The following is a 14,622-nucleotide window of genomic DNA, read 5'->3' as shown; positions in this document are numbered from 1 at the left end:
CCCACTGTCAGTCCCGAACCCAGGACCTTGGAAACAGTAGTCTGCATGACCTACCACTAAGCCATGACTCTTATACAAGACCATTGTGCTAAAATAAATATATCATGTGATAGTAGGAATGAATGTAAAGGGAATATAGCATATGTAGTACACAAAGCATGTCATTTAGAATTACTGTCAAAACTAGTGGATTTACATAATAGTAGTGTGTGAACAGAAACTGCCATGCTAGTTGATAGCTAGTAGGCAATAATGTCAGTTAATGTACATATATAAATGTATGTAGATTTACACATATATATATATATATATATATATATATATATATATATATATATATATATATATATATATATATATATATATAGTTGTAGGTGTCTGTGTGCATACACACTTACTACAGGAAACAGGAGAGAGGAATGGAGAAATGTGAATCTACAACACAGCCTGAATCATGAGAGAGATACTAACCTTTACACTCACAGAACAGTGTCCACAGCATACCAGCATGGTCCCCACCATTACAATCTGAAAGGGCAACGCCTATCTCACATACCCTTTTATAGCACTGTCCTGAAATCACAGTGAGAACTGCAATCAGTACACAACTGGCAGCATGCAATTAGCAAATGCTGGCTTACAATTGGTGCAGAGGCCATCACATGGACTTATGCAGATACCTACAAAAGCATCCTGTACTCACACTCCACACATGCAATACATTCATTGCACTGTCTGGAGGCAGACAGAGAGAGAGAGAGAGAGAGAGAGAGAGACAGAGATGGAGACAGAGAGAGAGAGAAAAAAAAAACACAAACAACAACACACGGTACACACACTGAGTCTAAGCTGTCAGCAGTGACAGTAGCAAGCCATGCCAGCAGCAGCAGTAGTAGCGGTAATGCAACCAGTTGCGACAAACACAGGTAATGTAAAGTAGCAGGTTAATAGTCTGCATACTGTGAACCCACCATATGTGTCATAGGTCTGTATCTATAGGTATGTCCATGTGATATGTTGTGTGCACGTAGTTCCACCAAAAGGGGGTGACTATACATTACATGTCAGTCAGTGTTAGGCCATGATCCTGGCAGCAGTTTTCTGTTGCTGTGAGGCCTGTCTGTAGGATGTGTGTGTCAGCTGGTGTAACGACTATGGCGCTTAGTTAGCAGTCATCTGGGAACTTTGTCATCCACAACCCGCACATGTTCACTTTTACATCTGAGAAATAAATGCCAAACAAGAGGTGTCCTAGGACAGAGGCCTGTGGGATACCACATGTGACTGACATTGAGTCTGACATGGCTCCTACAATATCGATATTATGGATTCTGTATGTCAACCAGTGTGCAACCCATCATGTGACATATGTAGTAACATGTAAGCTAATGAGCTTGTCTATGATGCCTGAGTGGAGTACTGGGTTGAAGGCCTTAGGCAAGTCCGGGTAGGCTGTATGGATTGCGTTGCCTTCATCAATGGCTGTAGTGACTGTTTTGAAAGGTCAACCAGGTTCAAAAGGCAGGATCAGCCCATCACAAAGGCAAACTGGCCGGGAACAAGTGTCTGCAGGTACCCAATATCGCTGTATATGCATCCCATACTGAATAATTCCATAGCTTAGCAGACCAGGCTGGTTAAGCTTATGGTGCGGTAGTTCCCAGGGTCAGTAGAGGTGCCTCCTTAGTGGAGTGGGACCATTGTTGCTGTATGCCATTGTTCAGGTACATATCCTGTAGTACGGCCAAGGTTAAATATCAGTCTTATATGCGGTTGTATGTCCTCTTGGAGTTCACGTAGCACACATCCAGGGATACCATCAGGTCACATTGATGCTGTGTGTTCTGCTTTGCTGAGGGCGGCCCTCACCTGGACATGTGAGATGATAGGGAGGTTACATTCAGCTGTGATAAGTATTTCTACTTGTGGGGGAGAAGGAGGGGGGATACGTGCACCGAACCTGTCTGCTAGAATGTTGCCAATATCTGTGTGTTCGGTGAATGTTACATAGGTGTGTATTAACTCAGAGCATATCTGAGGTGTTTCGTCCATATGTGTAACATAACTGAAGAAGGCCTTGTGGTTATCTATAGTGTTCGTGGCCATTTCCCTCCCAGAGTAGGCCGTGGATGTTGTTATGAGAGACCATAGCTTATTACCAGTGCTGACCACAGATGCCTTCCCTTAATGTGAATCTGCTCTGTCCTGCAGTAGCCTCCTTCTATTGTTATACAATCTGCCTTTGGCTGGGGTCCACTGGACAGGATGCCTAACCTTTGTGCATAGGGTCTGGGTTAGAAATGTGTGTGCATGTTCCATGCAATCTTTGGGATGTCCGTGGGAAGCATTCGCAAAGGGGTCAGCAGTGTGGGTTGTGGCTTCCACTGGCCCAGTGGGCTGCATGGATACCATCTCAGTCCTAACAAATTAATAACTGTCTAATCACATACATATCAAAGTAGTCTACTGTGCTGGTGGTGGTGGTGGGATATGTATATCCAGGCCGAGTAACCTGTGTCCAGATCACACTAGTGGATGGCGTTCCACATACAGTACCTTGGTATGAACCCCCAGAGTGAGGTTGTGCATTGGACCTGTCGCAGTGTGCTGACCGATGGGGCATGCTACTATGTTGTATGGAATGTGGCAGGTATTATTGCACAGGTGTTGGCTGAGCACTAATATCTGGCCATGTACTTGTGTATCCACCAAGAGACACACACATGCTACATATGGGAGTAGTAGTATTATCACTACAGTTGAGTATCATGTATAGTATGTGTGCCATATATTGCTGACATAGTCTGCTGATATCCTGTTTGTGTTCTCTTCCAAAGAGATGGCGCGTCAGCGTAATCCCACCTACTCTGCAGCAGAAAATGAGGAGATACACCAGAGCCTGGTGCAGGATTATGACATACTGTTTTTCCGCACCAGCCAGAATCATCAGGTGAGGGCTGCACTGTGGCAAGACCTTGTCCGTAGGGTAAATGACATTGGCACGCATAATAGAACATATGAGCAGGTACGACATCACTGCAGTGATTTAATCAGAAATGTCCGTCAGCATGCGTTGGATATCCACAGGCAACAGGTTGCCACAGGAGGTGGGGTGGCCACACATCCCCCCCCCCCTCACCAGACTGGAGGGGCTACTCCTAAGTGTTGTGGCTCCAGCCCTGGAACAGCAACAGCAATACACCTGCATCATGATGGAGGCTGGATCCACACAGCAGCACGACACGGAGCGTGCAGGTAATATGCCATATGTACACTTAACTGTTCTGTACACTGTTAGTTTATGCATGTGTAAGGTGTGTCCGTGGTATGTAGCTGTCAACATAGTATGTAATTGTGCAGGTGTGATATTGGCAATATCAGCAGCTGACGTGTGAAAGGCAACTGGTGTACTACTGCACTGTATCATATGCAGTATCAATGGCACAGTTGTGCCCACTGACATTAATCTCCTCATTTCTGCAGGTCCCTCCGGTGTTACAGCAAGGCAGGCCATCCATGCTGGTGAGTGTGTTTTAACAATACCTATAATAGTCCTGATAGTGCTAGTAATACTAGTGTAACTCAGTAGTGCTCTGTGTGTATACTGCGGGGTGTGCATGTGTGCATGTGTGCATGTGTGCCTGTGTCCACGTGTGCATGTGTGCATGTGTGCCTGTGTCCAGGTGTGCATGTGTGCATGTGTGCATGTGTGCATGTATGCATGTGTGCATGTGTCCACGTGTGCATGTGTGCACATGTTCACATGTGCATGTGTGCATGTGTGCCTGTGTTCATGTGTCCATGTGTGCATGCGTGCATGTGTGCATGTGTGCATGTGTGCACGTGTGCATGTGTGCCTGTGTCCATGTGTGCATGTTTGCATGTGTGCATGTGTGCATGTGTCCACATGTGCATGTGTGCATGTGTGCATAAGTGCATCACTGGTAACATTGTGTGGACACTGTAAACTGTGTTTCCTGTCTTCTTCCCACAGGTTCTGGTGCTGCTCTGTTGTCCTGCAGCAGGGAACCTGAATCTGGTGATGATGATATCTGTGTAATGGCACAGGAAGGTGTGTCAGGGTCTGCCATTGGTCAGCCAATTGACAGTACACAATTGTCAACCCCGTCATTGCGCACAGTCATCCTGCCAGTACATCCTATGTCACCATTGTCACTAGGTGATGGACAGGATACAGTGGGCATTGACCAGGGTAATGTGGTATCTGTGGCACATGCTTCCCCACACAGCAGCCATGGGCAGGGTCCTGCAATGGTACCACACAGACAGTTGCCCATGGGTTCTCGTGGGAGCATCTGTGGGCGTACTGCCTCTGTCAGACATGCCCAAAGAGGTCTGTCAACCTCAGCTATGTTTCAGGCTGTCATGCAGGCGCAGTCACGTATGGAAAGCTACACCAGACAGGGTCTGAGGGAGCTGAGAGCATGTCACACAGCCATGACTGACAGTATGCGTGGCATCGCAGATGCTATCCATAATTTCACCGATGTCATAGACAGACGTTGTGGGGACATATTACAGCAGTTCCACAACCACATGTCCATGAGCCAGGGCAATGGTGGGCAGTTGCGGCATATACGTGGCTGTATGCCAGCAACAGCAGCAGCTGGCAGTCGGCGCGGACGACAACAGTCCCGTGCATGCCCCCATAGTGCCAGCAGCAGCCCCAGCAATGCTGGGTCTGTGCTGTCATCGGAACTCCCCAGGAGACCACATGCACGTGGCTGTGGACAGTCCCAACAGGGACCTGTGTCCAGTCAACACACTCCCGCTTCTGATGACAGTACCCAGTCTGGCTTAGTACTGGATACGGTCCGTAGAACCCCTGCCAGGCACAGGTACCATGTCCGTGTCCGTGAACACAGACACTGATCTGTATGACCTGCCAGGTGCAGTCTGTGGCTGTCCACAAACCCCTATATATGGCAGCCATGAGGTGGAACTGTGTGCGTGCATACACACATGTGAAATGTTAACTAGGGCTACCACATACACGCACACACTGCACCAACAGTGCCTCACCCTGTACTGCTGTCCCTCACCAACACACATACACACACATGTCAATTGGTGTTATCAGTGGCAGACTCAGGCATACCTAATTCACACCCTGTGCATATGATGAAACTGTGCCACCTCCTGCAATCTCCAACATCAGTGCAGGAACAGGTAAACACGTTGCTGATGCACAGGGTGACTACACAGAAGTGTATTAGTAGCATCATGTTGGTAACAGTACAGTGTCCTGATATGACTGTGTGTATATCCCAGAATGCCTGATGCAGTAACCGTATGACTGTCCTGAATTGTTATCTGCACCCATAGTATGTACCAAAGTGTAACAGCTGCACATTATTGCATACCGGTGGTAAGGATGTCAACAGATAGCCACATACATGGGTAGCACAGGGGGGAAGCTAATGCAAGTAGTGATACGCAATGATGGGCATGTACAGTAATGGTGGCAAGTTGCCCACAATGACTATGCAATGTGGATGTTTGCGCATGTTGATATGTGTGCAGTACCAATGTAATCCAAATCACAATTAACTATGACATAATATCAGTTCTACCATGGGCATCTGCACTGTGCATTCCTGGGTACATGTTGATAGTGCCTACATATTTGCACTGTTACCTACTGTTAGTGTTACCCCTTCTTTGTTGTACAATGGACTACTTCCAGACCTGCTTACTGTAGCTTTGTTTGCATGCATGTTCGCTTGGGGTTCCCTGGAACACTGCTTCCACCTGCAATGCAGAGTTACAGTGCTTCTGTGGACTCCTAGTGACATCTGCATAGCGTACGATGCGTATGTCAAGTTTACACATGACAGAACGTCACTGTCTGTCTTGTTCGCATGTACGTTGCCTGTGACGCATTGCACGTCTTACCTGGCTTTTACCCACGTGTGCAGTCATATATGCCAGTGCTATGAAATCAGTAACAGTACACCCACACATACACACCTTCAGTATGTTGTTCCCCATTGGCCCTATGTGTTGGTAATCACCATGGCAATCACACTACTAGGGTAGCATGTGCAAAGGTAACCTGTGAATCACCTCTATGGTCCAGTTGTGGTTTATGTGAGTCATGTGGCAATGTCACAGCTGCCACATGTATGCAGTCAACCATCACCCCTGGCCAGGAATGTAAAACACATGTGTGGGATGCCACCACATAGCCAATCTGGGGACTGAGCACTCTGAATCCAGTAATGCCATACCCTGTCAGGTGGCATGACATACTACAGTGACTACAATACCAGTCAGACATAGACCCGCACTGACAGCAATCTGAACACACTGGGGCATACTTGGAGACTCAGAATAGCATCCTGCCTGAGCATCATACACCTCTGCAGCTGGCAGACAGGCATACGTTACGTCGGAACAGAGCACATGCCACACATGGCACACACACACATCCCGTGTGCTACACACTCACAGCCTGTAGGGCTACACAACACACCTGCTACAGATGTGTCAGGTACCTCTCTTGGCAGTTGCAGTGGGGTCCCGCTCAACAGGCTGTACATGGTGAAGGTCACAGTGATATGCCTGTGGGGCACTATGGTCCACCACAAAACACATGCATACAGGTCAGTCAGAGGCATGGACACATATGACTCAATCATTGACCATGCCACTATGGATGACCTGAGACATACCTTCCTGGACTACATGATAGGGAACATAGAAGGGATCTCTCAGCATGTGGCTTGGGCCAGTATGAGCCTGATCTTGGTTGCCATCATACCCTCACTAGGTATGCTACCACTGTATGTAGGAAGGGTGTTCTATGTCTACATTCTGCTCAATCTCCAATGTCATTCATAGGGTATCCACTGGCTGTCAACATGTGCTTACATGCTAGGGAAGCCACAATGATTTGTGAGGGGCAGCTTGCACGTGACACCCATGGGCCAATGTATATTGGCGAAACCCCTTGATACACACATAGTGCCTTATGCTGCAGGCCACGGATTACATAGCCACCTCCGTGCGTATCACACAGGATAGGACACTAACAGCGATGCTACACAATACCAGCAGTGTACACCGCAAGATGCATGCACTGGACACTGTCCTCAGCACGATGAACTGCAATGTCTGTGCAGTACCAGAGTCCTGATTCACGGCTTACAGGTGCAACCCATCACTGCCAGGTTATACCTCATACCATGCCTGTCGTCCGCTACACATGTAACGCACATGGACAGGGGGGTGGTATCCCAAGGCACCACAGATACACACACCTCCAGGTTGTTGGCACAGCACAAAGCATCAGGGCCTATTCATGTGCAGCTAACAGTGTGTCGGACTGCCTTCTGGTTCATAGCCTGGCACACACAACCCTCCCATACACAGGAAACCCACCTATCCTCCATAACAACACTGGCAATATGACAGTCTCAAGAACTGTCTTTATATGGCTGGACTGCATCCAGCCAAACATTGTGCGTGAGCATTACTGTAGCTACAACACACTAGTTGAAGGGTTCCCAGCATGTGGTCACTGCATTGCAGTGGAATAACATGTTACCACTCCCACAACAGGTGGGAACATGCAGCACCTGTACATCGACTACGTGTAGACTATATGGCCCAGACCAGATGTGTATCCTCTGCTATAGGTATTTTACCATATACACCCACACTGTATAGACACATACCACATGTGGCCCCTGCACAGTAAGACACAGTCATATTGTTATGCATTGCAAATACCATTTATCCACTCGAGGCACGTGTCAGATATGGTAACTACTGCAGGTCACAGGTATTTATGTGTATGTGTCACACACATACATCATGTGTGCATTGCCATTGCTGGTTTAGGCAATGACATGCATTGTTATGCACAAAGACCCACACAAGGTCATAATGTGTGACACAACCACACGTGGCAGTTGTGGGTTTCCAAAACATACCTATCTGTACTCTGACAATGGTAATAGACCCAGTAGCGGAGCGCACTATTGGCATTACTGGCCAACTAGCCCTGTTTGGCTGTGCTGATAGTGTGGTGACATCCCCTGTGTTTACTGGGGGAATATGCAGCATCTGGTGTATTGTAGTATTTTCCAAAAGGATCTGTTCTTACACACTTGCAATTACACACACCCTACTACCCCCACACACACACTTGCCATTTGCAGGATTCATACTCCTACCTATGTTACAACACGTGAGAGAGACGCATTAGCGAAGCGTACTATTCGGATTACTAGGAGGTTCCTCTTCTCTGGCTGTACTTATAGGGTGCTGACATCATCAGTGTTTGGAAAGGGTAATGTGCATCATGTAGTGTGATCTCCTGATTGCCAAAACTAACATGTTTTTCATACAGAATTGCACACACAAACTCCCCACATCCAAACACACACACACTTGCCATTTGCAGGTTTCAAACCCCTACCTAACTATGTTATGACACTTGAGAGAGATGCTTTAGCAGAGTGCGCTATTTGGATTACTGGGAGATGCCTTTTCTCCAGCTGTATGTATAGGGTGCTGACATCATCAGTGTTTGAAAAGGGTAATGTGCATCATGTAGTGTGATCTCCTGATTGCAAAAAAGCACATGTCTTTCATACAGAATTGCACACACACAAACTCCCCACATCCAAACATGCATGCTTGTCATTTGCAGGTTTCAAACTCCTACCTAACTATATTATGACACTTGAGAGAGACACATTAGCAAAGTGTGCTATTCAAATTACTGCGAAGTTTCCCTTCTCCGCTGTACTTATAGGGTGCTGACATCATCTGTGCTTAGATAGGGGAATGTGCATCCTGTAGAGTACTTTCACAGTTGCCAAAAGGGACATCTCCCTCACACAGACTTGCACACACACTGAGCAGTTGCAGGATTCAAACCCCTACCTAATTATGTTATGACACTCGTGACAGACACATTAGCAGAGCACCCTATTCGAATTACTGGGAGGTTTCCCTTCTCCTGCTGTACTTATAGGGTGCTGACATCATCCATCCTTAGATAGGGGAATGTGCATCCTGTAGAGTACTTTCACAGTTGCCAAAAAGGACATCTCCCTCACACAGACTTGCACACACACTAACCCCCCTCCACACACACTGGGCAGTTGCAGGATTCAACCCCCTTCCTAACCATGTTATGACACTTGTGACAGACACATTAGCAGAGCATGCTATTCAAATTACTGGGAGGTTTCTCTTCTCCTGCTGTACTTATAGGGTGCTGATAGCATCCGTGCTTAGATAGGGGAAAGTGCATCCTGTAGAGTGCTTTCACAGTTGCCAAAAGGGACATCTTCCTCAAACAGACTTGCACACACATCAACCCCGCTCACCCACACACACACACACACACACACACACACACACACACACACACACACACACACACACACACACACACTGAGCATTTGCATGGTTTGAACTCCTACCTACCTATATTATGACACTTGAGGGAGACGCATTAGCAGAGCGCGCTAACCGAATTACTGGGCATCTGGTCTGCACCTGCAGTATTTATAGGGTGCTGACATCTTTATTTCTACAGAGGTATGTACATCTAGTACTACCTGTCAGGTGGGTGGATAGCATATATATGCATTTGCAGCCACCTACGTCAGGGTCAGATATGCACATCGCACTGGCAGGTTATGTTCTATACCATGCTTCGTGACCACAGGACCTGTAACACACAAAACAACCAGTCCAGAACACCACTCCCACATCCAGGACACACACTTTGCTTCCCTGGGAACAGTGCCGGGATATGCAGGTGTTCACATACACCATTCCAGTTGTTAACATCAGGTACAGTCATATTGTGTGTGAGAACTACTGAGGCCTCTACCACTTTACCCTACAGCCACTACAATTTGTGGGTCCATGTGCTATGGCAGAACCACACACCACAGCCACATGGGGGAATACATATTGCACCTGTCCATCTGCAACATGGGTACTCACTGTTAAACACCAGAGGTAGACCACCATTGTTGATATCTGACCATACCCACCTTTCCCTGGACATCTATATCCCATTCCCACCCCCAGGCAAGGTTGTCACTGCACACAAACTGTATTTAGCACAAGCAGACTCTACACTTGTGAAGACTGGGGTGGACGACTTCAAAAGACCCATGCTGGGGGACTATACTGGCCACTCTGCATAATCCTTGACAATTGCATTTTATGAGCATGTGTAAGGTTTGCATTGATCATGCTATCCCACATATACCCATGACTGCTCCACAACAAGACACCTGTCAGGTGTACACCAGCCATATATGAGCCGTCCAACAGAGTGAGCTAATACATTGCAGAGCTGTAGCCCACAGAGGGAGGACATCTGTGAACAGTTCCGGCATGACACTTTGTTCCCACATAATCATCACAACACAGTGTTGACAGTGGAATTGTCCAGACAATGCAGATAGGGCTCCCCTCAGTCTGTTATTGACGGCCCCTTACTGTTAGAGGTCCTCAGCAACCCTCTTCCAGCACACACCAACAACATGGCTGTGGCTTAGCACATTCAAACCCTGGGATCTCCACTGTGCCCCTGCTTGACAGAGGCACAGCTCACTAGCCTCACACATTGCCTTATGTGACCTACTTTACAATGGCACAGTAGCCTACTGTACTGGGGATGCAGATGCCAGGCACACTCTGGCTAAGCTGTTATTCCCTAGGGCAACAAGCCTAGTATTGACCTCTACACCCATATGTTCAATTGTCAAAAGCACAATATTTGTTGTGCTGTTATACTGTTTGCAGGTCTTTATTGCCATAGCATTCCCTGTTCCCATGAACAACTTGTGTATCTGTGGAAGATGTTTGAATTTGAGGGCGATCCACTATATCACTTATGTCTCTGTAGTCATTTACTGTGTGCACTGGGCAGATTGCTGTGTTGTGGTTGGTTCCTGGAATGACACGTACAAATACCAGATATGTGTGGCCAACTGCTAAACGGAGATATGGCCTAAGTGTGTGAGCATGCCCAGTTCAGCCTTTCCATGGCATGTTGTCTGACATATGCCTCATTTATCAAAGTGTGTGAGCATGCCCAGTGTGAGCTTTCCATATGTTGAACTCTGAAGTCCACCACATATTTGGGTGTGTGTGAACTTCAACAATATCTCACGTTTATGGTTGTGTGTTGGGTGTCATGTTGTGTACTAACTGGCCAACTGCTTCATGTCTGCCACAACAGGGATTATACTGTGCCTGCAGGGATTGCATGGGATACTTTGCAGACAGTTGTCAACATACTTTCATAATGACCTAACACTGTAGTACCGTATAGTGTACTGGTTCAGTACTTTCACTGTGGTGGACAGTATCCTGGGCTTTAGTCCTATCACTGCTTGACATCTTCATAGTGAGCACAACAGACTGTGTAGGGGCCAGTTGTGCACATATGATCATGTTGCATTATGTTCAGATATGGACTACCTACACCAGGCTTGTCCAACATTGGTAGTGTATTCCACAACATAGGTGGACATTGGCAAACACTAGCGATGTTCCCTAGGCCATTTCTGATGCTAGTCACAGGGTGTGTTTGTCCTTCAACACACATTGTAACTGGAGTTTGCCATGACATATGTCATGGTTAGTATACTGTGCCTCCGTCTACCTCTGACATAACAGTGATACCCAGGGTTAACCTACCATCTCCTATCCACTCATCGGGATTCCTCTTGAGGGGTGTCAACAGGTGACTCTCTGGCTAACCTGTACTGGGAGTTTACTCAAGAGTGGGGGTGCCTTCTGTGTTATGGATCATTCTGTACAACTTGTCCTATGTATGTCAGTGCTGGGGTTCAGGTCTCTCATGTGCATAGCTCACTGCCATTCAGATTGTACAAGGTGCAGCATGTTCATTGATTTCAGCTTGGACATGGCTTCATACATCAGGCACAGCTTGCCTCTGGCTGGGCAGTATGGCAGTGTGTGGAGCTGCAGTTTGTTTACTCAGGCAACACATGGCATCTGTTCATGCTATTTGCTACTCCTGGTGGAGTACTGTTGAGGACTTTACAGTTGATGGAGGTGTCTGCTGAGGTATATCCCACAGCGGCTATTGTAGTCAATTGTGACGCTGATGAAGGATGACTGCAGAGCCACGGTGACCTCCCCTTATCTACATCTGACAACCTTCATGATTGGGTGGGTATATGTTATGTTTCTGCAAACACTACAGCCACATGTTTGTCCAGTGCAGGATATCTATCACCTTGTGTCCCCAGATCTCTCATTACATGTTAGGTACGTAATGGGTTAACACCTGTGTGGTAATTTGTGAGCACTTACTGTATATCCACGGTGGTTGTCTATACACAGTTCTGCAATTAGCTTGCTGACATGGCTATGGATCCAGTTGTCTGTTTCTAGGTGGCCCTTTTGTGGGTTGCTCGTGTCAGCTGGGGGTCGGATATGGTGGGCTGTTTGTACTCCTCTGCATACATGTTCAGTCACAGTCCTTCCATGTTGGCCTGTACCTATGGGACATATATACGGAACGGGGGGGCCCCAGGACCAAGCCTTGTAGGATGCCACTCATATCTGCTTTGTAGTCTGACATGGATGCAGCATGTCTGACCATGTCAGTTCTGTCCTTGGTCTGGTTTGCAACCCCTCTACTGACATAGGGGTATATATTTAAGCTGGTGAATATATCCATACTGAACTCATAGGGTATTGTCTGGAAGCATATGCATGGTCCAGCTACGCTGTGTGGACCACATTGCCCTCATCAATGACCTTAATGACTGTTTCAAATGGGTCAAACATGTTTAGGGGCAGGATCTGCAGTTACGACAGCCACACTGTGTAGGGTCCGGTATCAGTAGGTCCACGATAGCTTTATGTCTGCGGTACATACTGATCCTTTCCATAGCTGTGCAGACCATGCTTTTCAGGATCCTGGGATGGTAGTTTGCAGTATCCATTCAGGCAACACCTTTGTTGTGAAGGACCACTGTTGTTGTACACTGCTTTTTGGGTACATATCCTGTGGTAAGGCTGACATTGGGCAGTAGTGTGATTTGGCATTCCATTATTCTTGGAGTCCATGTTGGCCTCAGCCCAGGACACCGTCACATACCTTTGCTGCTGTGTGTTTTGCTTTGCAGATGATGGCTGTTTCCTCAGCATCTGCAATGTCAGGGGACCAGCAGTCTGCTGGGATAGATATTTTGCATTCTGGCAGGGGGGGGGGTGTTTGCACTGCACCTGTCAGGTTGTATGTTGGCAATATGTGTGTGTGTTTGGTATGTTGTTTGTAATATCTGTGTGATTCGGAGCATATCTGTGGATTCCCAACATGGTTCCTGCCATCAGTTAAGTAAGCCTTGTGATTATCCTTAGTGTCCTGTACAATTTGTATCTTCATATGTTCATGGGTTCATACTAGGCTATCCACCCTAGGGCATTAGTAAGCCAAGCCAGAGTGTGTGTGTCTTTCGCCGCCCCTTGCTATGTGACTATTATGGCCATTTATGATTTTCTTTACTGTGCCTCTGTCTGGACGTGACACAGTGAAGACCCCAGTGTACATGTACGATCATCCATCCACTTGGCAATATTCCTGTTGAGGGGTGTCAGTGAGGGGCTCTGCCTAACATGGACTGAGATCCTGTTTCTGGGTGTGGGGAGCCTCTAGGTTATGTATCTGTCCCTCCAGCACATCCTATTTCATTATGTGTTGAGGCTGACATCTGTCACTCTCACAGCTCCAATGGCTTTGATTTCCTGTGGTGGAGCATGTCCATTACTCCTGTGTTGGACATGGCCTTGTACAACAGACATACAATGCCTCTGTGTAGGCAGTCTGTGACTGCATTCAGCTGGGGTGTCTACAGCCAGGCAGCATATGACATATATTTGACACCCTTTATCCTCTTGGTGGGGTACCTTTGAGGTCTTCCGAACTGCTGCAGGTGTCATGTACGGTACATCCCATATGAGTCAGTGTACTAGATTATGGGTCTGATAAGGGAACAGTACAGGGGCACAGTGACCTCTGTTGATGTAGATGTGAATCCTTTCATGATATGGTGTCCAATATCGACAATCTTCCTAGCCACATTGGCATTGTGAGTGTCACATGACAGATTACTGTCGACTTGTGTCCCTAGGTCCCTGATTACTCCTTGCATACATAATGGTTTACCACCTATGTGGTAATTTGTGAGTACCTTGTCTGGTATTTGGTGGGACATTCATACTGTCCAGTGTCTTCAGGATGTCTGGGTGGAGTTCTTGTGTGTGAGAGTGTGGTCTGTTGCATGCTACAGACTGTACAGCAGTTTTGACTACACTTAGGTGCACATGGGTGGTCTCCGCTGCTTTGTGCATTGTCAGTTACCTGGCCATATGGGTGTCTGTGCTGCATATGGATACTCCCCCTCCTTTGATGTTTTGGTCCAGGTGTTGGGGCCATAACGCATGATATGTGGTATAACCTGGTAGTGCTGGTGTGCTATCAGTAGGATTGCAGCAGGCTTCTGTCACTGCACAGACATTGATGTTCTCCATACTGGAAAGTGCCTCAGGGGCATGCATATTGCAGTTTACACATCTGGCATT

This window comes from Protopterus annectens, chromosome 4.part0, assembly GCF_019279795.1.
Source record: "Protopterus annectens isolate FY-2018-M chromosome 4.part0, PAN1.0, whole genome shotgun sequence".
Taxonomy (NCBI): Eukaryota; Metazoa; Chordata; order Ceratodontiformes; family Protopteridae; genus Protopterus; species Protopterus annectens.
Note: the sequence above shows the minus strand (reverse complement) of the source record.